The 25,022-nt window shown below is 36.1% G+C and overlaps 1 protein-coding gene across 1 annotated transcript in view; it reads right to left on the bottom strand.

The window, feature by feature from the left end:
- The window catches only part of LOC308421694 (contactin-associated protein like 5-1-like), a gene marked incomplete at both ends in the record, with an annotated part of 497,826 nt that overhangs the window by 13,506 nt on the left and 459,298 nt on the right, over positions 1-25,022 (bottom strand). The window lies entirely within an intron of this gene.

Below are 25,022 nucleotides of genomic sequence, written 5' to 3'. Positions count from 1 at the left end.
CCCCATGACCTGAATAAACTCTATTCTATACTAAAAAAGGAAGTAATATTAAGAAAAATATATAAAGATAGTAAGATAAAATATGAAATGTTAGTCATCTTAGTAATTCTTTCTATTTCTTTTCCAATTCTTAAAAAATAAATTACTCTTATTCCCTGACTCCCATGTGTATGAGTGTATGTTTTTGTGTATGTGTTTTTATGTGTTTCTGCATCTCAACATACCATGTGTGTGTATGTAGGTGTGTGTGTGTGTGTGTGTGTGTGTGTGTGTGTGTGAAAAAAGAAGTTGTCAGATTTCCTGATGTAAGAATTATCATTGTGGTTACTGGGAACCAAGCACATGTCCTCTGGAAGAGCAGCAAATGCTCTTAACCATTAAGCCATCTCTTCAGGCTAATTAAGTTTTGTCCTTACATTACTCTTCCCAGCATCCACGATAAAAAAAAAAAAAAATAGCTGTTACTTGTCTTCTCTTACATGTAAGACCAATAACAGTGCAAATGATTTCATGTAGCAAACGTAACATACTGCTGCAAGTTTAAATAACTTAAATTATGAATTCTTTATCTTTCATTTCTGTTGGCTGGAGGTTTGGCAGCACTTCTGGGCTTGAAATAAAAAAAATGTTGGTATGTCCAGGTTACAAATGCTTTGAAGGAAATAATATTTATTGTATCCAGCTTCTGGAGCTTTCACTCCATGTCCTTGTCTCCTTCATCTGTCTTCATGCTAACTGTTGCATTGCCTTTTGTATAGTCACTAGAACAAATGATTCTTCTTTATATCTGTATGTTACCATTAATCGCCATTGTGATTGCAATAGTTTCATTGTACATTAATAACTTATAATAATCTCTATCAAAGAATTGAAGAGATAGCTCAGCAAGTTAAATCATTGCCTAGTCATGTATATAGCCATTGATTTGTAGGGAGGGCAAGGTGCAGTCAGACACTGGTTGGTAGTGAGTGAACAGCAAAATTACGTCTCAGAAATGTAAAAGAAAATCATATCTCAGAAATGCAAGGAAAGCAAAAGTCAAGAGAAAGGAAGTGTAAACTGAAGTGACATTTTGCTGTTGACAGATTTCAAAGGAGAAGAAAGTGATGAGAGAGTGAACTACACCTCAGGGTCCAAGAGAAGTGGTATGTTCTCATCACAGTGCTCACGGGAACTAAGCCTTCACTCATCTAAGGAAAGATCCTCTAGAGAGCTTGTCATAAACCAATGTGCTTCATGTAAAAATAGACATATAGAAAAACTGGGTAAAATGATAGAATGTGATGTTCTTTCTTTAAAGGAAGGATGTGAGAACGAAGCTTATTTCCAAGCAAGGGTTTATTCTACATATATATTAAGACTACAGACAATGAGGGCTTTGAGAAAAGTAATAAAGACAAGAGTTGTTACATAGACTTAGAGCTTTGTGATAGGGATCAGTGATTTAAAAATGCTTATTCTGTATACTTTGTTTAGGGACACATATAATTATTCATCTGATAATTTAAAAATGAAATAGTAAAAAAAATTCAAACAAACATAAACCTTAAAGGGCAGTTTTAAAATATTTTTAAAATATATCTTTGTTTATTTTATGTATGAGTACACTGTTGTTGCCTTAAGAACCACCAGAAGAAAGCATCAGATTGTAATACATATGGTTGTGAGCCACCATGTGGTTGCTGGAAATTGAACTCAGGACCTGTGGACGAGTAGCCAGTGCTCTTAACCACTGAGTTTTCTCTCCAGCCTCAAAAAGAGTCTCTCTTGTATTATTATAAACTTGAAAGAAGTAAAGAATAATCATGTCTTCCAAATAAATGAAATGATACAATGTTTTAAGATTTATCATTCATTATATAGCTACTATACAACACAATAATGTTATTTTCTTTTAAAAGATTTTATTTTCATTTCAAACTCTGTGTACACGTATGCTTGTGTGTTTAGATAGGTACAGTGAGTATAGAAGCCAGATAATGGTATCAGATATACAAGAGCTTTGTGAATTAGTTTTATATAAATATATAAAGAATATTAGAAAACCAAGATGAACTCAAATATTTGTTAAAATATCTCACAATTCAATAAACTCTGTATTAAAGGCATGATGTGTTTTGTAATATACTTATACCAGTGGTTAGGTTATCATTGAACTAGACTCAGAAGTAGTGAGGGGATGGAACTATTACATTTCCTGGACTAGAAAAACAATATGTGAGTCAAGGGAAATTTACAAAATGTTTTCTCATAAGCATGCAGCCTGGAGACCTAAATTTTGCCACCAAAATACGCTAGTTTCATGCTCTAATCCCAGTATTTCCTCATACACATGACTTCTGTTCCAAAGAGAAGAACCATAATGTTTCTTTTCATAACACATGTACTGCTTTGGGAATCATCAAACTTTACAAAGAAAAAATTGCTTTTTCTAACTTCCTTATTGGGAACATTCTGAATTCATCTCTCTGGACATAGCTTAAATACTAACAAATAACAGCTCCTCATTCTTCTCAGGTTCTTCCTTATCCACTGAATGATAATGGAGAAGCAGCTGATCCAGCACAGGGAGGATACTGGGAGGCCCTCAGTAGACACATTTTGTTGCAATATCCATTATCTGCTTTTTTATTTCTAAGTTTTTACTTTGTCCACTCTTAACCAAGTCTATTGTACTTGCAATAAAAAGACTGGGGAAATAAAAACACAACCGCTAAATTATAACAGGGTATCCCTAAATATATTTTTGATGAATATTATATTTGCTTACATGTTCTTATATATATATTTATGTTGCCTAACATGATATAGTCACATGTTATAAAGTGGAGAAAACAAGCCATTTAATATCTACATATGGTTGGGAAACTTGACTTTGTAAATATGAGTGTCTATTATACATACTTGAAGACTTGATCTTAAATTTACAAAGCTCACAAAGCTAGACTTGACAGCCCTGTGTGCAACACTGGAATGTAGAAGTTTATGTGAGCAGACTCTGAGAGCTGCAAGGCTAGCCACTGCAGCATAAATGTCAAGTCTGTTTCAGTTAGAGACTTTCTCAGGGAGAGTTGGAGAAATATAAAGTACAGCAATTGATACTTTTCTCTGTCCTTCATGTGCCTGTTTGAGTGCACATATGCAATATGTATGATTATATTCATATCTCTTGCACTTTCCTCCTTATCTGATGATAAAAACGAATACTGTTGCAGTAAATATTAAAAAAATAAAAATATCTTATCTCTTTATTGGCCCTCAGGGGCACTGTTTCTAGTACAGAACCAGGCTCACCTCTATTGCTTGGTCCGAGCCACCTCTACAGTCTCTCTTTGTCTGCCTACCTCCCTTTCCTTGGCAGTTTTACTCCATATGTGACTGACTTAGTCCCACAGATTTTCTTTATCCCAAAACTCAACATAAACAAAACTCTAGAGTCCAATAGCATTTCATGCAAACTTATACATTCAATTCTCAACCCACAAACATTCTACACAACAAGGTTTCCTCAAATAGACAAAGATACAAACTGCCCTTCTATATGAGACATGAGACCTATAGGATTCTAAAATGTTCATAGCTATTTAATGCTGATTAAGCCCACCTGGATCTAGTTCATCATTATGGGTCTTCATATTGGAGTTTCTCTAGGTACTCCTCCCTGATCCTTTCTCTCTACCTCCCTTACCCCACCCAGTCACTTGCTTGCCTTTATTTTACTAATTAAAATGGAAAGGTTCAGATGAAGTCCCCTCATGAGTACATGGCTAGGCAATCGTTCTTGGGGACATGAAATTAACATTAGAATACAAACAGCTTCAGGACAATCTACAACATAATATATATATACACATACATACATATATTAATTCTTTCAAATAATAGTACATTCGTTTTATGGGTCTGTTTATTTACTTGTTTGAGTCAGGATCTCAGTAGATACTTCAAACAAGCTTGAAAAGAAATTGTCTTGCCACTCCCTCCCAGGAGTTGAAATGAAAAACTTAGGCCAAGTTACCTTGACCACAGCATATTTTGACTAGCTGTGATCATGACAATATACAAAGGAATTGTAGAAATAAATCACTTCCCATCACAAAAATTGTATGTTTTGATTACCATCCGCCCATTGTAAGTACATGTTATTAATGGTGTAGCTATTATATTTATTGCTTCTATTATTGGTTAGTTCCTATCACCTCTGCTTAATATCAATGTCCCTCCAATACACTGAAGAATTGAAATACAAGAGTTGTTATATGTAATGAAAAACTTCACACAATAATTATCTGTCATTAAAAATATTACACCATCTTTGATTAATTCAATTGATAATTCACTAAGGACTAACTTCCCCAGTCATTGTAAAACTTCTATTGTTTTTATTTTCTTCGTGGTGTTTGTGGGTGGTGTGTGTGTGTGTGTGTGTGTGTGTGTGTGTGTGTGTGTGTGTGTGTGTCACTCTCTCTCTCTCTCTCTCTCTCTCTCTCTCTCTCTCTCTCTCTGTGTGTGTGTGTGTGTGTGTGTGTGTGTGTGTGTGTATCCTGGATCAATATACTCATGATAACAAATGTGTTCTCAGAGGTTACAAGAAGACATCAGGTCCCTTACATTGGTTGTAAATCATCAAACACGGATGCTGGTGACTGAATTTGGAGTTTTGTCTGGAACCTAGAACCAGTCATACCGGAAGAGGAACAAGTTCTAAGAACAAGTTCAAGCCCCTTCTTCAGGTGTTTTGAAACCTGACTTTCTATATTAATTTTCCAATATCCCATGAGATTTACAAAGCCAAAGAAAGAAGCATGAAGCCAGTCTTAGCCTGAATACACAATGGTCAGCATAGTTTCAAGTTTTGACATAAAGAGAGGAACACATATAAACAAAGAATATTTAAACGGATTTAGTGGAAATTTTTATTATTGAGAAGCTACAAGAAGAGGACAGAAATCTTCTCCAAACATGAAATGCGCCATGTACCATATGTCAAAAGTCACTTATGATATCTGAATCCCTTAAGTGTCACAAAACAAGCAAGGTAGAGCCACATGACCCTGGCTTGTAAAAGTGAAGTGTTGTACTTGGATGAAATATAAATAAGGGAACTGCTGTAAATGAACACATGAGCAGAGAATACAAGCAAAATAAATTTACCTGTCAAGTTCACTAGAGATAAAACAAACTGAATAGTTAACTAGATGAAAAGTCAATCCAGTGTTAGGGCTGGGGAAATAACTCACTCCACCTGAATTCAAATCCCCAGCATTTGCATAAAAATTAGACAAGGGCATAGACACCTGTAACTTCATCTCTAGAATGGGGGTGGGGTACAGGGGAAGTCAGGAGAATTCCTGGGACTTGCTTGCTGATGGCTTGCTCTTTGAAAGACCCTGTCTCAAGGCAATAGGCTATAGAACGTGATATCAACTTATGAAGCTCAAAGAGAAAATGGCCAGAAATCGGATGCCTCACTTTTTCTTGGAATGAAGAACAAAATGTTCATGGGAGAAGATAAAGGAACAAATAAGGGAGCAGGAATTGGAGAAAACATTATGCAGCGATTGCCTCACATGGGGATCCACCCCATATGTGCCCAATAAACACAAGCACTATTGCCGTTGCCAAGTATTGCTTACTGGAAGAACCTGACACAGATGCCTCCTCAGAGGCTCTGCCAGAGCCATACTGATACAGAGGAAGATGCTTGCAGCTAACCATGAGACTGTAAACGAGGACACCAATGAAGGAACCAGAGAAAGGAATGAAGTAGTTGAAAGTGTCTGCATCCCCATGGGAAGAACAAAATTATCAAATAACCAAACCCACCACGGCTCCTAGAGATTAAAACACCAACTAATGAGTTTGAATGCAAAGATTTTTTGTCCCTAGGTACATATGCAGCAGAGGGCAACATTTTCTGACATCAATGGGAAGAGAGGCCACAGTGAAGGCTTGTTTTCCCAGTGTAGGGGTGCTAGGTGAAAGAGGGAGGTGGGGTGAAGGAGCATATTCATAGAGGCATTGTGAAAGGGAAGGGGATGAAATTGTGGAAAATCTGAAATGTAAATGCAGATAATTTCCAATGATTTTTTTTTGTGGGGGTTAGAAAGTGATATAAAAGGAGGCTTAGACAAGAGCTAGTCTCAGCATTTGTTCTCCAATTCTCTAATAAGTAATGGTTTCAGATGATACATCTTACAGGAGAGAGAGAGAGGGAGAGATGATTGGGTATAAGAGGACAAAAATAATTATTAGAACATCTAGGGGATGGGGTAAAAAAACAATATGAAAGCTCCACAGAAAAATTACTAAATTATTTCAAAATATTTGTGCAAGAAGTAGGTCAATGTGGAAAGGTTTGGGTGCTTAGGCCATCCACTGGAAAAGCGAAACCTACCAATGAACATCCACAAAATATAATCTTTTCTCTCTCTCTCTCTCTCTCTCTCTCTCTCTCTCTCTCTCTCTCTCTCTCTCTCTCTCTCTCTCTTATCTATCTCTCTCTTTCTGCCTCTGTCTCTGTCTCTGTCTCTGTCTCTCTCTCTCTCTCTCTCTGTGTGTGTGTGTGTCTGTGTTTGTGTGTGTGTCACATAAAGGTGGAGGATATGTATTATGGGGATTGGTATGAGGTGAATTTAAGAACTCGCATGTGGAGATATAATCTTATTTCATTATGCACAAGTATAGCATTCTCTAGGACAGAGAAAAAAGTATAATATAAAATATTAAGTTCTCCCTTGGTTATAATAAAATGCATAAATAGTAAAGATCATGCTGTATAAAACTAAAGCATTCATAGAAAACTAAAAATAAAAAATTGAGTTTAATGTATATTAGGCAATTGTGGTATAAATAAACAGCCCATGGCTCACAGTTTCAGAAACACTGGTTTGGTAAAGCTCGTTCTTGTTTGAAATAGATCTTACCTGTAGGATGCTTCTTGAATCTCAGGACCTAAATAAAATTCATGAGACACATGAAGCAAACTACTTCAAATATCCAGAAAGTTAATGAAACTTCCAAGATTCAAAAGATAGCAATCACCAGGGTAAAAAGACCTTCCAAACAGTCAAGCTCCTTGAAAGTTGTACATAGAGCTTTAGGGAATCATGTTTTATGAGTTATCATTCAGAATAGGGTGAAATTCACAGGGACTCAGCTGTTTCTCTGTCTCTTTACTCCTGTTTGAGGTAAATAGAAGTTTTACTCTCACAAGAAGTCACACAGCTAGCTTAAGAGAGCTTTCTTGGAATAATTGTAATTGAAGTAATGTATTAGTTCTCATGTTTTCTAATGCTGAAATAAATGTGTTGACAAAAACAAACATTGGAAAGAAAGAACTTAATTGGCTTAAACTTCAAAGTCACAATTTATCATAAAGAAGAATGAGGGTAGAAACACAAATCAGGAATTATGAAGAAAGGATGCTTAACTGGTCATATTTTCTCTTGCTTTCTGGCTCATTCTCAGCTAACTTTTGTATAGATCCCAGATATACCTGTTTAGTAATTGTGTTACCCAATAGTGGACTGAGACCTCTGGCATCAATTATCAGCAAAGAAAATGTCTCATAATCATGGACACAGCCAAATCTGATCATGGCAACCTTCGAAGTGAGACTTTCACATATTACTTTGATCTATCTAGCTGACTGCTAAACATATAATTTTCTACACTCAACTTGTGATTTTTTTATATAACTCTAGCACCCCTTCCTTGCCCCTCAAAACTATACAAATACACACATAAATAATTACATGTGTATGTGTGTATATATATTTATTAGTTCATCTTTCATGTACATACCATCATAGGAATTATGAAAAAATGTTTATAAGTAATAAAGAGTAAATTTTCTTAAAATGCAATGCTTTGGAAATACAAATTGCTAAACAAACAGTTTAAGGTGATCAAAGGTATCAGTATTGCATTGGAGATAGAACATAATAGATTTTATATAACTCTTATTTAGTTAAAATGTTTAACACAATTAGATGTATAGTTAAAAGTGTCAATAGGAAAAATGATATGTATGTAAATAACAGATGATAGATTATGTAGATGGTAGACAGATGTGATACAATATAAGAAGTCAAGTGGGACAAAATACATGTTAATTTAGGTACTAAATGTTTACCAGAAAATCCCAGAACATGAGTGCCTAAACAAATGCTTAATAAAGACAGCAATACACATGCCAACATGAATGGAGTTTCTTAGTATAACAAGACACCATGACTAAGACAACTCTTATATGAGTTCAGCATCTTGTTCTGAAGTCAAATATGACAAGACTGATTTCCTGGCACTTAGGATAGGAGTCTTAAAGCTCATGCTCCAAGTTACAATATTCCTACAACAATGACACAGCTACTTTAATAAGAAGGCACCTCCAAATAATGGCACTCTGTAAGCCAAGCATATTCAAGCAACCATAATGGGAGAAAGGTCAAAACACTTCAGCTCTACATAATTAACTACAGGTGAGTAAGGAATGCTGAGAACAGGAGAAATTCTCTTTTCCAAGGAATAACATACCAAGTAATTATTTAAAACCAACCATTCGACTATTAAAACCTATACAAGTAACACTGTGCAGAATAAGGGTAAGGTTTATTTATTCAGTTAAGTATATGCACATACATATATGTATGTACCAACAATTTTAAAAAGCCTTGAATTTGAAAGTCAGACTGGAGAAGTATTATGGAGGGTTTGGAGAGATAAGAGAAAAAAGAGAAAATATGTAATTATAAAAAAAAATATTAAGTGTACCATTTGAAAACCCAGTACTTCAACTTAACCATTCACTGGCCATATCATTAAGCACATGTTAATTTGTTGGATAGAAACAAATATCTAATTGTTCTTGTAAGGATATTAGGCAGTGAAGGTTGAGATACAGAGACAGTAGCAACATGACTAAAGGTTAAAATTCTAGGTTTCATACTCTCAAGATTCTGCATTGAATATATTTTTCACAGAAAAATTGGTTTTGAGGGTTTAATCTAATATTAAAAAGTGGTTGCAGAATTCATTCCTTTGGAATAAATATACAAAAGGATGTCTTCCTCTGAAGATGCATTTTCATTGACTTAACATAGAGTCAGAGCTGAGTAAGGGCCATGAACTGATTCATTCCTGCCCCTAACTTTATAGAAGTAAATGAGCAAAATTATGCCATTTCATATCCAAACAGCAACTTTTTGGACAGTGTTCAAATGCGTGACAGAAATTTAGGAATTTTCTTGAGGTGGGACTTTGCCTCAGAGTTTAAAAAGCCACTAATGTGAAAATTATACTAAGCACCTTCAGCAATTTGGTGCTATTCTCTTTCTTAGAGTTGGAGTCATACAAATTTTATCTATCAGAATGTTTTACACATCAGATCACAAAGCTCAATGTACAAAATCTGAACAATAGTGATTAATTCTTTCACATGTGCCCATACCCATGGGCTATTCTGTCCACAGGACTTCAAGGTGGCCCCTCTGATGTCATCTCAGTCTTAGGCTTGCCTTTAATCTTAATCATCTCAAGAATGAAATGGAGGAATAAAAGATGGACTGCTGAAATGATTTAATCAGTAAAAGGATCATTACTCAAGTGCAAGGACCACAAAGTTTGCACCCCCGAAACAGGAAAACCTAAGAGTAGCAAGAAGCACCTATCAGCAGTTCAGAGGTAGAGACTGGAGGGTCATTGGGATTTATTCATCAGACAATCTAGCTAATCAGTGAGCTACAGGTCCAGAGAAAATCTCTGTTTCAAAAACTAAGGCAGAAAGATAAACAAAGACATCTGCCTCCTATTTCTACAGGAAGGAACATATGCATAGATGTGTATGGACATATACATGTAAAAGCTCACACAAAATATTAGAGTCTGATTCATCCCATACCTCTGTTCAAAACTAGGTGATCACAACTTATGATCAGGGTCTATGCAGACCTACTCATTTTATCTAAACTGTATCACTTTGTATTCTAAGTCTTGTCATGATATTGGATATTCTTTGTGTGGACATTTCAAATTTTATCACATTTTCCCCTCTCCCATCACCCTTTTCTTCTCCCCTTGATTCCATGAAGATGCTTCCACTCCCAGCCACCATTCCCCCTCCGCAACCTTTGCTGGACCAAAGACTTCTTCTCCCACTGATGCCAGAAAATGCCATTCACTGAAACATATGGAACTGGAGCCATGGGTCTCTCCATGTGTGCTCATTTGTTGGTGTTTTAGTCCCTGGGAACTCTGGGAGTTTGGTTGCTTTATATTGTTGCAAACTCTTTCAACTCCTTCAGTCCTTTCTGTAGCTCCTCCATTTGGGTCCCAATTGTAAGTCTAATGGTTAGCTACAAGCATCCTCATCTGTATCAGAATGGTTCTGTCAGAGCTTCTGATGAGGCATCCATATTAGTTTCCTGCCTATAAGCACTTCTTGGCATCAGCAGTAGTGACTGGGTTTGGTGGCTGCCTATAGGGTGGATCCCCAGGTGAGGCAGTCTCTGGATGGTCTTTTTGTCAGTCCCAGCTCCTCTATTGGTCCCTGTATTTCCTCCCATGAGTATTTTGTTCTTTCTTCTAAGAAGGACTGAATCATCCACATTTTAGCCTTTCTTCTTTTTGAGCTGCATAAGGTCTGTGAATTCTTGGGTATTCTGAACTTTGGTGCTAGTATTTACTTATTTGTGAGTACATACCATGTGTGTTCTTTCTTGACTAGGTTACCTTACTCAGGATCATAGTTTCTAGTTCCATCCAGTTGCCAAAGAATTTCCAGAAGTCATTGTTTCTAATAGCTGAGTAGTACTCAATTGTGTACCACAATTTTCTGTATTCATTCCTCTGTTGAAGGACATCTTGGTTTTTTCCAGCTTCTGGCTATTACAAATAAAGCTGTTGTGATCATAGTAAAGCATGTTAGAGGCTCTATATGTCACCTCATTCCAAGCATAAAATCAATAGTAAATATATATATATATATATATATATATATATATATATATATATATATATATATTTGATATATCAGGCCTTCAGGAAAATACTAGGATATCTGCTTATAGCCAGTCTGTCATCATTCAAACCAAGGGCACATAGACACTCTTAAATTAATGAAAGCTACTAAGTGTGCCCGGTTTTAAAATCTAGGAATACTGGTCATTTAAAAAATAACATAAAATTATCAAACGGAGAGATATCACATTGCTCTATTAAGAAAGAAATTTAATTACTTAAAGGTTAATAAATACTTCCTGAAAATGTTTTCATCTTTTCTTTCAATTAAACATTTATATGATATTCCTTCAGACACAAGGTTTTGTCATTAATAGACCAGAATCCTGGGTTTAACTGGCGATTTTCTTAGTTATTAACATTGTTTTCTTGAACATCTTACAAATTATTTTGGACTAGAAAATAATAAAACTATAAAATAAAGATGGAAGTTATTCTTTGAATATGGCTGACGAAATATAATCGGAAAGAGATTGGGGCATGACTCAATGGGTTAGATGTTCCTTTGCAAGTATGAGGGGATGTATTAAAAACCCAGAACTTGCATAAAACTGTGGTGAGGTTGGTACTGCTCAGTTGTGAACTAGCTTTGGAATGGAGAAGATAAAGACTGCTGGAGCTTACCTGCCAGCCCTCTATACTTACTTGTCAGTCCCACGCACCACAGGGAGACCCAGTTTAAACCATGGTGTACACCTTCTGAGAAAAAATACTCAAGCTTGACATCTAAATTTTTCAAGGTCATATATCCATGTGCATGGGCATCTACACACACACACACACACACACACACACACACACACCTGTGCAAAAATACTTAAATATACACAAGAAATTAAATAAATGAAAGAACAGTGGCTTTTCTTAGATTGCCTAAAGACAGGGTGTGTTATTTTCCCCATTTGTATTTGTATTGACCTATGGTTGATATGTCTACAGGAATTCACTGCTATTCTCATTAGTGTTCTCTTAATAAATGTCTCTCTGTAAAGGCCATGGTTGTGGACCAGATGCACAGGCTCTTTTCTACATGGACCAGCCGAGAGCTTGAAGCACAGGCCTGGTAAAATCACCCTGTGAGTATCCAGAGTGCAGAGAGTGCTTGGTGGTGATTGTGGAAAAGGGTCCTTTCCAGTCCACAACAAGTGCCTGGCCCCTGTCAGTGGGAATCAAGATCTGCCATGGAAAGGCTGTGCTTGGAGACCAGCAAAGAGCCTGGGGCACAGGCCCGGTGAGGTTGTTCCAGGAGGTCTCAGACCACAAAGAGTGCAGTGCTATCGAAAAAGGGTCCTTTGCAGCCCATAGTGGAAGCTTGGCCTCTTTCATCTGGTCTCAAATCTGCTCTGGAAAGGCAGGGCACCTTGACCAGAGAGAGGTAAGCCTGTCACATAGGCCCAGGAAAGTGACAGTGGGAGCTCTCAGAAAGCAGGAGTGCTGTGCTCTCTGGAAAAGGGTATTTTGGGGCATAGAGAAAGAGCAAGGTCTCCACCAGTAGGACTCAGGACCTGTGGGCAGAGAGAGAGTTGAGCTCCCAGAACAACCTCACAAGAGCTCCAACACCTGAGCCCAAAAAGACAGAATGGAGTCACTGCAATCAGAACTCATTGCTTGCCCACAAAAAGCTGAATACTTAGCAATTTTCTTCCTGAGCGCACGGAATTTCAGATCCACAGAAGAGGGAGGCACCTGTCATTGACAAAAAGATCACTTATAATCACAGATAACAAGATGGCAAGAGAAAAGCAAAAGAACTTAAGCAATGAAAATCAAGAAAACCTGGCAACATCAGAGCCCTCCTCTCCCACCATATCAAGTAGTGTATTGACAAACACACCAGAAAAACAAGAATTAGATTTAAAATCATACTTCATGATGATGATGAGGATCTTCAAGAAGAACATAAATTACACCCTTAAACAATTACAAAAGAATCAGGAGAAATCACTCAAAGAAGTACAGTAACACAAAATCAAACAGATGGTGGAATTGAAAACAGAAATAGAAACAATAAAGAAAACACAAAAAGTGACAACCAAGGAGATAGAAAATGTAAAAAAGAAATCAGCAGTCACATATGCAAGCATCAGCATCAGACTACAGGAGATGGAAAAGAGGATCTCAGGGGAAAAGACTAGATAGAAAACATAGACAAATTAGAGAAGATGCAAAAACCCCAAAATGTCCATGAAATACAGAACACAATGAGAAGATTAAACCTAAAGATAAGGTGTAGAAGAGGTCAACAAATATCAACTTAAAGGCACAGTAAATATCTTCAACAGAATCATAGAAGAAAACTTTTGTACTTTTAAGAACAAGATGACCATGAGCATAAAAAAAAAAAAAAAAAAAAAAAAAGAAAAAGAAAAGAAAAAACCTCCAAATAGATTGGAACAGAAAAAAAAAGTTTCTGGACACATAGTAGTTAAAAAACCAACTGTTCATAACAAAGAAAAAATGCTAAAAGCTGTAATGCAAAATAGGACATGTAACATATAAAGGCAGACCAATCTGAATTACACTAGACTTATCAACAGACTTTGGAAGCTAGAAGATCCTGGACATACATCATACAGATGCTAAGAGAACACAAATGCCAGCCCAGGTTACTATATCCAGCAAAACTCTTAATTAAAATAGATGGAGAGACCAAGATATGCCAGGATAAAACTAAATTCACAGAATATCTGACCACAAATCCAGCCATCCAAACAATAATTGATGGAAAACCCAACACAATGAGGAAAACTACATACTGAAAAAGCAAGAAAATAATTAATCAATAAAACAAAATGAAGAAAGGTACACAGACATAATTCTACCTCTAAAAACAAAAATAACAGGAAACAACAATCACGATTCCTTAATTTCTGTTAACATAAATAGGCTCAATTCCCCAATAAAGGAATATAGACTATCACACTGGATAAATAAATAGAATACAGTTTTTTTGCTGCATACAGGAAACTCATCTCAGAGACAAAGACAGGAACTACATCAGAGTAAAAGCATGGGAAAGAAACTTTCAAGAAAATGTCCCCAAGAAACAAGATGGTGTAACCATTCTAATATCGAATAAAATAGATTTTTCAACTGAAAGTTATCAAAAAAGATAAGGAAGGACACTTTTTACTCATTACAGGAAAAATCTATCAGGATGAATTCTCAATCCTGAACAAATATCCTCCAAATACAAGAGCACTTATAGTCATAAAAGAAACACTACTAATGATCAAAACATACATTTCACAACACACAATAACAGTGGGAGACTTCAACACCCTGCTCTCATCAATGGACAGATCATGGAAGCAGAAACAGAACAGAGACACAGTGAAACTAGTAGAGGTTATGAACCAATTGGAATTAACAGATATCTACAGAACATTTCACCCTCAAACAAAAGAATACACCTTCTTCTCAGCACCTCACTGCACGTTTCCCAAAACTGACCATATAGGCAGACAGGCTATTAGAGGGAATGAGAGTTCTACGTCTTGTTTCAAAGGCACACAGCAGAAGAATCCCTTCCAGACAGCTAGAAGGAGGTTCCTAAAGCCTATGCTCCGTGACACACTTCTAACAAGACCACACTTATTGCCAGAAGGCCATTCCTCCTAATAGTTTCATTCTTTTGGCTAAGCATCTTTAAATCATCACAATGAGGATGGGTTTCTAACAAAAATATGACAAATAACTGTTTTAGCATTCACCATAGATATTATGATATTTTGGTAGCTATCAAGTTACATACTAAAAGGTTGCTAAGAAATTTTTTAATTCTTCAAGATTTTTCTTCCTTTGTAAATGAATTAAATAAAATGGCTTTGTATATGACTTACTTGGAATTTCAATTGAATAAAATTAAAATAGAGCTATTCAGATTGTGCAGGGGTTTGACATGTCCTTCCTTTATAAATCTAGTTTCCATTAAGACTTCTGTAAAATTGTTTCTTTATGGCAGGAAGAGGGAAGTGGCTACTAACTAGTCTGGGAATTTTGATTCCCAAGTAATGTAGGCTTCATCTGACTCCTGGATGAAAAGATCTTCTATTCTTATGCCTGGGAGATTTTCCCTGCCATTCTTATCCTGCCTCAAGGTAAAGTACAAGAATTTGTACTTCCTGCTTGGGATCTGGATGTGCTAGAACATCAACACCAGTGGAGTAGAGTCAAGGAGACCATAGAGACCTAGAGAAGGCAGAGTTGTAAAAGTGACCCAAGTGATTAAAAAGATCTCAGAATATCATGTCTGTATGCCAGACATTAGAACAAGAAGCTGTCAGACATAGAATTTAGATGTACAAGCCTGAAATTACATAGAAAGCCCCTGTTAAAAGACAGAGATCTAGGAAGCATGGAAGCTGCTTGTGTGGCAACTTTTTTATTCTAGCCACAAGACTAAAAAAATTATTGTTTTAGTTAATAACTCTTTCATATTTAAATATGTCTAGTATTGTGTTTCTCTCATGTACCAGGTAATGTGCACAAAACATTCAATAAATTCAACCTATAAAGTAATACATGTTCTCCAACAAAGCTACATTTCCAACAAGAATGTCACACCTGTTAATAGTACCAAGCATTAAATCCACGACATCCCGCAGCTGGAGTTCATAGGCTTGGAAAAACACAAGTGTCCATAAGGGACATATGTAGCTTTAGCAAACATCAAAAGTCAGTAACAGTCTTAACAACATTTAAGGATCAAAGTCTAAAGTCTTTTCTGAGATACATGCAATCTCTAAATTGTCTTGACGCTATTCCCTTATAAATTTAAAATAAACAAGTGGATAGCATGCATCTAATATATTAGGCAAAGAATATACTTTACCATTTAAAAATGTCATAATAAGGAAATACTGGACTAAAGTAAGACGGAAAACCTGGCCTAACTGGCCAAACACCACACTCTTCATCTTCATATCTGATGAAAACTTCATTTCAGATTTGTTGACTGGAACACAATTTTTTCTATTATGGTGGTACCATTCTATGTTATCCTTAGCTGATATTCCATGGCTCTGGTGTCTATAACATTTTTGGGTCTCTAGGTCAACTTCAACATCACAGCTTCTTGTTTCAGGGTCCAGGACCAATACATAATATTTTGGGTTCACTAAAAGGGCTTGAGTCATTTTTTTTACCTCTGCTCTTTTTATCATTCTAGGTTCTGTTTGTCTGGAGCCCACTGTTGCTACTGTTGAGGGTCATTCCATGATACTGACATCTCAAACACACTACAGTCTTCATTGTAACTAGATTTTACCAATAACCTCTCATAGATTCTCTTCCTGGTATCAGCCCTCAACTTTTTTGCACGACTCTTTTAGTCATTGGTCATTAACTGAAACTGAGGCCACACATTCACCAAAAGTCTTTTCTGGCATCTCAGCTAGTCTCTATGAACTATTCATGCTTTTAAAAATCTTTACTAATGTGCAGAGGAAAAAAATAGGGAAAAGATATCATTCACAATAATCACAAACAATATGAAATACCTCGGTGTGACTCTAACTAAGCAGGTGAAGGACCAGTATGACAAGAAATTCAAATCTTTGAAGAAGGAAATTGAGGAAGATCTCAGAAATTGGAAAGATCTCCCATAATCATGGTTTGAAAGGATCAACATTGTAAAATTGGCCATCTTACCAAAATCAATCTACAGAATCAATGCAATCCCAATTAAATTCCAACCCAATTCTTAATGGAGCTGGAAAGAGCAATGTGCAAACTCATCTGAAATAACAAAAAACCTAGAATATCAAAATCTATCCTCAACAACAAGAAAACATCTGCAGGAATCACCATCCCTGACATCAAGCTATGTTACAAGGCAAATGTGCTAAAAACTGCATGGTACTGGTACAGAAATAGGCACATGGATCAATGGAATAGAATAGAAGATCCAGAAATGAACCCTCACAATATGGTCACTTGATTTTTGACAAAGGAGCTGTAAACATTCAATCGAAAAAGGACAGCCTCTTCAACAAATGGTGTTGGTCCAACTGGCACTCAGCATGCAAAAGAATGAAAATAGACCCTTTCTTATCTCCTTGTACAAAGCTCAAGTGCAATTAGATCAAAGATCTCTACATAAACTTAGGTACACTGAAACTATTAGAAAGGAAAGTAGGGAAAACCTTAGAACATATCGGCACAGGAGAATATTTCCTTAACAGAACACCAATGGCTCGTGCTCTGAGGTCAAATATCGACAATTGGGAATTAATGAGATTGCAAAGTTTTGTAAGACTAAGGACACTGTCAAGAAAACAAAACAGCAGCCAACAGATTGGGAAAAGATCTTTACCAAGCCCACATCTGATAGAGGCCTAATATCCAAAGTATGCAAAGGACTCAAAACGCTAGACACCAGAGAATCAAACAATCCTATTAAAAAATGGAGTACATAGCTAAACAAAAAAATCTCAATTGAGGAATACTGAATGGCTGAGAAGCATCTAAGAAAGTGCTCGACATCCTTAGTCATCAGGGAAATGCAAATCAAAACAACCCTGTGATTCCACCTCACAGCAGTCAGAATGGTTAAGAACAAAAACTCAGAATACAGCAGATGCTGGAGAGGATGCGGAGAAAGAGGAACATTACTGCACTTTTGGGGTTGTAAACTGGTCCAACCACTCTGGAAATCAGTCTGGTAGTTCCACAGAAAACTGGACATAATACTACCTGAAAACCCAGTTATTCCAGTTCTGGGCATATACCCTATAGATGCTCCAACATACAATATAGACACATGCACCACAATGTTCATAGCAGCCCTATTTATAATAGCCAGAAGCTGAAAAGAATCCAGACATCCTTCAGTATACGAATGGATACAAAATTGTGATATATTTACACAATGGAGTACTACTCAGCTATCAGAAACAATCACTTTATATAATTCCTAAGAAAGTGGATGCATCTAGAGAATATCCTGAATGACATAATCTAGTCACAGAACAGACATAATATGTATTCACTGCTAATTGGATACTAACTCCAGAAAGCTCTGAACACCCCAGAAACAACTCAAAGGCTATATGAAGCTCAAGAAAAACAAAGACAAAAAAAAAAAAGAAAGAAAACAACAAAAAAAAAAAAAAAAAAAAAACAAAACAAAACAAAAAAACTAAAAGCCTCAGTCCTTCTTAGGAAAAAAATAAATGTATAGCATCCTCTCATAGTGTGGTACACCTGGACCTTAAATCATTAATAATCCAAGAGCTAAGATAATAGCCTTACGTTAATTTTTCGTCTTCACAGATCATTATGTTTAATCTATACTCAAGAAAAAAACTGTTTCCATGTCCTACATGCACTTTATGCCTATGGTAACTAGTGGGATTTCAATGAATGCTATCAAACCTCTAAAAGAATTAAATACTGACAAAGTATTCATATAATGTTATGCCAAAATACCTTTAAATATGTATATGTATCCCTTTTATTAAAGAATAAAGTTGTAAGAAAAAAATGTAATGAAATTAATGAACTTTTAGTTGCAAAATTAAATGAAAACAAGCTAAACAAAAAAAAAAATCTTTACTACCCGGATGATGTTTATATATTACCAAGTACATAAGGGGCATGAATGACAGCTCTTCTCATTGACTTTTAAGGTACATTGCTCATTATTTTTTTGGTGTGTGTTTTCAATAAAATGCCCAAGAAAAAAACTTAGGAAGAAAGGGATTGTTCTGGCTCACTTTGGTAGCACAGTGAGGCTTGGTTCATTTAAGTTATAGAGGCAGAAGTGGGAGATACGTGGTCACATTGCCTCCTTAATCAGAAAATAAAAAAGATAAAACAGGAGCCTCTGTGTGCTTTCTCTTTTGTATATAATCAAAGAATCAAAAAAAAAATTGAATGATAACTCCCCCACACTTAGAGTCTTGCTACTTCAGTTAACACTGTCTATAAAAATTCTCACACACATGCTTTCTGAAAAGATTCTTGGTGATTCTACTTGTGTGAAATGTCTCTAAAGGTAACTCAGTAAAGACAGCTTAAAATTAAGCTGTTGACAGGGCTTGAAAAGACAGAACAATGGGCAGTGTTAATCAAATTTGTTTTCTGAGTGACAAGTATATTTTAGAGAAAAAAGAAATGATTGTTGGTAGATTAACTACTAAGAAGATTTTATATATTTTGCATTTATTTTAGTTATATTACTATTGTTAGTTTGCTATTGGATCACTATGATTCTTTATCACACTACAAAATATGAATGTTCTCGTTTTATTTCTGTTGCTGTGGTAAAATACTTTAACTATAGCAACTCAGGAATAAAGGAACTTTAGTCTACAATTACAGGTTAAAGACCATTATATGTGGAATTCATGGGAAGACCTTCAGCTACTTATATCATACTCAAAGTTGAGCATGAGAGATGATCACATGCATGGTTGTTTTCTTGCTTGGGCTCAGCTTGACTTCTCCACTTATACAAATTTCAAAGCCCCTGCCTATGGACAGCTGCCTCTCACAGTGGACTGGGTCTTCCTCCATCAGTTCACTCAATTAGCAGAATCTTTCACAGACCTACTGACTGAAGCTCTCTCCCTACATGATTATAAGTTACATCAGTTGAAAATTAAAGCGCACTTTTGCAATGGAATATCTTATAATTTATTATGTTCATGAAACATTTAATACACAAATCAGTATAGTTGTCATTACAATAGAAACTTATGTTATATGGATTTTATTTTAGTAAAAAACATAGAAATGTAGAGAAGTTGGATTAGTGAAATATCAAAATGTCATGTGTCATATTCATTCCCAGTTATTCAATGTAACATTAGTTACAGGTACCAAATGTGCACGAAATCCATAGTCACTTGATTTTATGCAAGGATTAGTTCTACCCCAAATAAAACAAGTGTATGAGTATATCTTGTGTCAGCAAGTGTTAGAGTTTAAAAACAGGCTGGCAATCAGCTTTCATTAAGAGAAAGGCATTTGAAAGTTTTGGTCAGCAAAACCTGTTTGTTTATCTTGTGCTTTGCAATAGTGCATCCCTTACATTCTAGACCCATGATCCAGCTTCTAGAATCACAATCTCCAATCCTGAACAAGAAATCTTATATTATCAGGATTGATTATGTTTATTGTTTGATCTCAGTTTGATTCTGCAGGTTTGTCATCTAAAGTCCTTCACTGTTTCATAGGCAATGCTACACAGCACTCAGGAAAGGATAGAAGGATCCAAGATTTCTTCTTCTTCTTCTTCTTCTTCTTCTTCTTCTTCTTCTTCTTCTTCTTCTTCTTCTTCTTCTTCTTCTCTCTCTCTCTCTCTCTCTCTCTCTCTCTCTCTCTCTCTCTCTCTCTCTCTCTCTCTGTGTGTGTGTATATATGTGTGTGTCTATGTCTGTGTATGAGAGAGAGAGAGAAAAAGAGAGAGAAAGAGAGAGAGATATTTGAATGAAAAAATGTACATTTATTTCATGGTACCCATGTGGAGATCAATCATAACTTAAAGTTTTAGTCATCAACTATTACCTCTTCTGAAACAATGTACCTTGCTCCCCATTATTTGTCCCACGATAGTTGTTCTGAGAGCTGCTCGGTATCTTCTGACTCCATCTTGCCATAGGAACATAGGGATTACACATGGCTTCTTAGCCTGTCAGAATTTATCTGAATTTCAGGAGAACCAAATCCAGTCTTAAGGATTTGTGTGGCAAGTGCTTTACCCATTGAACTAACAACCCTACCCTGAAGTAACCATAATTCTTGGTGAAAAAAACAAGTGTGCTGAAACTGTAGTTGTGTGATAGGCAGGTAAAAAAAAATGACCAGTGATGTCCATGGAAATTTTTGAATTAAGTGACTTCTCAACAGCAGGTATATCAGAATGTCTTTCTTCCCTGATATGACTTTCAGTACTTCATCTACTCCAGTTAAAAGGAAAATTTTTGTTAAATAATTTGTTTGCCCCAATATTACCCAATGATAGCACTATTTTTGTTTTGTTTGTTCTTATAGATTCAGATCCTTTCTTCATGGTACTTTTCTGCTAATGCATTCTGACCATCTGTTTTTTAAACAAGAGAAAAAAGTCATGGTTATCAGAAATACAACATGTAACAAGGCTGAAAAAGTTCTAACTGACAAAAGAACTGAAGCCATAAGAAAAAGCAAGGGCCCAGGCAAGAGAACCTAGTTGGTACAGTGACTTCTTTGCAAGTATTAAAACCTGTGTTTGATCATCAGAGATAATATAAAAAACAGACATGGTAACAAATGCATGAAGTTCTAGCACTAGGAAGAAATGCTATCTCAAAAGATAGAGAGTGAAGAAGAAAGACAGAAAGAGCAATGAAAGGAAATGAAAAAAAAGAGAAGAGGAAAAAGAAAAGTAGAAAATAAAAAAGAAAAAGAAATGAAAAGAGATAAGAAATTAAAAGCTAAAAAAACTAAAGAATATCTGAGCATCAACAAACAAACAAATATGCATTAATAGATGCTGAAACATGTTCATATAGAGAGGTATATATGTATGTCTTGACATATAGTTGTGGGTCTACCTATTGACAGGAACCAACAGTTATATGGTACCACAGATATTCATGTATCTGAACACAGATTCAGAAGTATATGCATATTAATATCTGTATATTGACACAGCTATTTTTTTCAGATATGCATACTCATCCTGCTTTCATGAGTTGAAGATCTCATTCATGGTTCCTTTCAAAGTATAATCAGCACATGCAAAGTGGAATATGAGGATTCACCAGAGAGAGCACTATTATGCTTGGACTTCAAGGTTTTTAAATTAGACCTATTTTTTTCTTTAAAATTAGTCTACAACTTTGATTCCATTAAGTCAGTGGAATCTTGTATAATATACTAATATAGATGAATATACATAAACAAATGCACACACATACATACAAACACACACACAAATACACAGTGGCACATATATATAAACATATAATAACATTATATATTTATACATATATTCAAATTACATTAAATGAATAATTTTTAAATGATAATTCAAACTTATAACAGTTTATTTATCTTCAGGAAGTTTTATATGTGCCCTTCTATAATAAAAAGGTCCTGAAAATTTTTCTTTCCAGTCCCAACTTTCATGATGAAATAAAAAGTAGCTGCCAGAGGTTTTGAGGTAATGTGGGCTCTTGATAGAGCAGATGAAAAAAACAGAGCTTGTTGTCCAGAAATCTGAAGCCTATGATGGAATTAACTTGAGATCTTTCACCATGCTAGAGATGTAACTGTTCAAAATCATCCATTATGGTTGACTCACTTTCCTCAAAAAAGCTCTGGCCCTCTACCCAGGGTCAGAAGGGTAGCAATCTGATATCTATATTCTCTTATTTTTCCTTTCTTTTAGACAATAACCAAATATGTTTTAAAGACCACTTACTCTGTAGTTAGATTTATGCATGAATTTATTTCTCTACTAGAACTGGACTTTTAAGACCAGAAATGAACTAAAGCCTTGATGACCATTGATTCAATAAACCAGAGGCTCAATAACTGCCAGTCACCATGTGCTTATTGATTAGTTCTCACCCCTTCTCTTCCCTCAGCTCATAGCACATCTTCCTAGACAGTGTCAGCAAGATTCATGATGGAAACAAGTGTCTCAATTGACATTCACAGCTGAGTTGAGTACCATTCAACTGCAAAAACTTTTAACATGAGCAAAACTTGGGGTTACCTACTGTCTTACCATATGTAAATCCACTTCAGTATTGATTTTGCATCCTGAAAATTACCCCATTGTAGGGAAAAACGGAATGGCATCTGTAGTGTGTTACATATGAAATATTCTTCATAAGCTTATAAACATGACCATTCATTCCATTACCAGATAGTGCTGCTATTTGTGAAGTTGATGGTATGTTAGAGGGTGGAGCTTTCAGGGAGAAGTACATAGCATCACTTTACTTCCTGTTTCCCTTTGCTTCCTGGGTGCAGAGTCAATGTGACTGACCAGCTTCCCATGCCATGCCTTCCTTGCCTGCTAACATGATAGATGGCAGACTCTATCAGGTCTTTCACAAGTCACTTTCTGTTGTGGTATTTTATTACAGGATCTGAAAGGAAATGTGTGAATTTTAAAAACCAATGAATTCAGGCCTCTACCTTCTGGACTCTGTCTGCAGGACGCCAATAAAAAGAATTATTGTGCAAAATATGCAGAGAATCAATGAAGAATATTAGGTCTGTGTGTTATGTGGTGGTAACAAGAAGAGTGTGGATGAGGATAACAGAAAGACCAGAGACTCTAAGGAGAGAAGCAGGTAAGAATTGCATGATGAAAAATGAGATAATTCAAGGCTTAGAGTGGGGACTGGGGAGTGTGGGTAGTTCTCAGCAGATGCTGATTAATTTGATGATAGCCATGGTGATGTGTTTTGCTCAAAGTCAACTGAAAGGATGTGAGTACCAGAAGACAAGCTTCTGGCCATGTCTGTGAGGTAGGTTTTAAGTGGGTTAATTAAAGTGGAAAGACTCACATCTTCTGTGGGCAGCATCTTTCTCTGGTCCAGAGTCTTGAATTAAGTAAAATGGAGAAGAAGAGCTGAGTACAAGCATCCATCACTCTGCCAGACCAAAAATACGCTGTGACCATTTGTTTTCCAGTCCTTTTCCCATGACAGCCTGCACTGCTTGTGGAGAGCCATTTGTACACTGCTGAACAGTTGATGGCGGAATAATATTAATATTATCCCATGACATTTTGGGGATAGCCAAAGCAGGAATCTGGCCTCTGTGCTATGCATCTAAGGGCTATTATCAAGCCCATCTGTATCTGTAGCCCTAGGCAGGTTCTAGAAACAAGGCTTTAAGGAAGTACATTTACATCTGTAGTAATGGGTAGGTTCTTTTTGAATGCAGCATAGGGAAGCACTTTTGTATTTGATACTCTAGGCAGTATCATTAGAAATGCAGTTTAGGGCAGAGTGGATTTGGGAATTGAGGCACAGATGTATCCATTTTTGTCTCTGACCTTTCCACCTGACCTCCAAGATTGTTAACTCATTTGATCCCTGTCTCTGAGGATTTGTTACCATTTTTGCATGTAATTAAAATGGTTTTAAAAGAGGACAAATAAAAAAAAAGCTTCATTTCAGCCATGAGGTTTCGGCCTCAAGTCCGGCCGAAGTCATATTGCAGTTTTAACTAACTTGTCTTTTTCTTTCAATCCTCACTCTGGTTCTGGGTGGACCTCTTGGGAGTTGGATGTGGTCTAGAACTATGATCTAAACTATGATCCAAAATAAACACTGCCTTATTCAAGTCAGGTTTTGTCATAGCAAGGAGATAGGTAAATAATATAACTACTCTTCATTTTACAACTCAGGTTCACTCCATGGTAAACTGATCAGTGTATTTTTTCCCATGATCAGATTGTTTCATCGTAGATCAGCAGAAGAGGACTGGAGAACTTCAAGGGAAATGCAACACATCAGCATTATAATGTATTCTGATCTGCATCCTAAATAATCAGGCTTTGATATGACCAACCCCCAGATTTGTGCAGAGAGTTTATTACTCATACAAGAACTCTCTTTAGTTCATTACCTTGTCAGCACTGACATTTACTATACTAGATCAGTCTCCCAAGGCAAAGGGCAAACAAGTCAATAGAAGTGCCCCTGGTCAGGAAGAAAATGACAGGAAGAAAGGCTAAGAGACAGCAACATTATTGGGGCTTAGGAACAACTTCTGTCATGAAATGCTCTGGAGCTCCATACTTGATAAGACTGATAACCTAACATCATACAAATTCAGAAAGAGAATATTAGTATCCCAGGAAACAGAGGCACATAGTGTTTCTATTGGTTACATTCTTAGTTGGTATGACAAATCACCCTACAGAACACAGGGATAACTTGAGCTTACATCTTGAAGATACAGACTGCTATGGCAGGGAAGCTGTGGATGAAGGAGTGTGAAGCATCTAGGAGACTTTTACCCACCATGAATAAGCAGAGAGAGATAAA

The sequence above is a fragment of the Micromys minutus genome (genome assembly GCF_963924665.1).
Source record: "Micromys minutus genome assembly, chromosome: 6".
NCBI lineage: Eukaryota > Metazoa > Chordata > Mammalia > Rodentia > Muridae > Micromys > Micromys minutus.
The sequence above is the reverse complement of the archived record's forward strand: the minus strand, read 5'-3'. Positions and strand labels throughout refer to the sequence as shown.